Source organism: Chiloscyllium plagiosum, chromosome 13 (assembly GCF_004010195.1).
Source record: "Chiloscyllium plagiosum isolate BGI_BamShark_2017 chromosome 13, ASM401019v2, whole genome shotgun sequence".
NCBI classification, from domain to species: Eukaryota; Metazoa; Chordata; class Chondrichthyes; order Orectolobiformes; family Hemiscylliidae; genus Chiloscyllium; species Chiloscyllium plagiosum.
Genome location: NC_057722.1, coordinates 74,822,267 through 74,823,807, shown reverse-complemented (window position 1 = coordinate 74,823,807; position 1,541 = coordinate 74,822,267).

The following is a 1,541-nucleotide window of genomic DNA, read 5'->3' as shown; positions in this document are numbered from 1 at the left end:
ATAAAACACACTTCAAAACAATTCCGAAAGCACTAAATTCCTTCAAAGTGGTGAACATGTTGTAAAAACAATCATTTATTTCACTAACTACATCAAAGACAGCTAATCCTTTAATACCTTATCTAAAATAGCAATAAAAATATGAAACCAGCCCACTGTTGAAATCAGCTGTTCTTGAATGTTTTGGGCTCAGTTATCATAAAAGATCAGGGTAAAATTAAGAAGAAAACCTATTAAAACTGAAAAAAAAACACATTTATCCATGTTACACAAACTGCCAGATTTTCACTTCCCAAAGGAGGTGGAAATTCAGCCAAATGCTGGTGTGTGTTTTGAAAGCCCCTAAAGAAATCTTACACTCACAGAGTTTATGACCACTTGTGAAAATCTTCTGAGGAGTCCACAATATTCTGAAACAAACATGAAACATTTTCACAGCTCATTAGATGCTAGTTTGTAAAATAGATGTGTTTTTAACGCACTAGATTACACCATAATGTCCTGCAAAGTTAAATCAACCGTTACTTCCACCAAAATTGTGTAAATGATGACATGAATTACAGTACTTTATTCATTGGAGAAACTGCTATAACAAAGTCAAAAATATATTTAAAAAGTGTTGGTAAACCTTCCTTGTCATCTTTCGTACTGGGAGGTACTGAATGTGAAAGAATCTCCTCCTTTCTGCACAAAAGCTCTAAGACACTATTATCTCCATTGACTAATGGGCAACTTGCTTGAAATTGTGAGGATACCAATTCCAGCTTTTGCAGTTGTAGTGATGTTGCGATAGCTGTGCTCATTACAAATGGTTGGGTGAGTTCCAAATACTTTTGGAAATGGGTTAGAAAACTGGGGATCTAGACTGTTTCACCATTTTCAAATGGCTTCCCAATAATCCTGACCTGGCCACAATGTGGGCCTATGTGTTGAAGCACCACAGTCAACTCCCCTTCCCCAACCCCAGACCCGAAAAGTAGCAGACTATGAGGACGTTGAGGGATGGGTTAGTAAATTTGAGATGACACAAAGGTTGGAGGGGTCGTTGATAGTATAGAGGGCCACTGCAGGATGCAGCGTGACATAGACAGGATGTAGAGCTGGGCTGAGAAATGGCAGATGGAGTTCAACCTGGATAAATGCGAAGTGATGCATTTTGGAAGGTCAATCTTGACTGCTGAATATAGGATTAAAGACAGGATTCTTGGCAGTGTGGAGGAACAGAGGGATCTGGGTGTGCAAGTACATAGATCCCTCAAAGTTGCCACCCAAGTGGATGGGGTTGTTCAGAAAGCATAAGGTGTTTTGGCTTTCATTAACAGGGGGATCAAGTTTAAGAGCCGCGAGGTTTTGCTACAGCTCTACAAGTCCCTGGTGAGACCACACTTGGAATATTGTGTCCAGTTCTGGTCGCCCTACTTTAGGAAAGATACAGAGGTTGGAGAGGGTGGAAAGAAGGTTTAGCAGGATGCTGCCTGGACTGGAGGGCTTGCCTTATGAAGAAGGGTTGAATTAGCTCGGACTTTTCTCTCTGGAGAGAA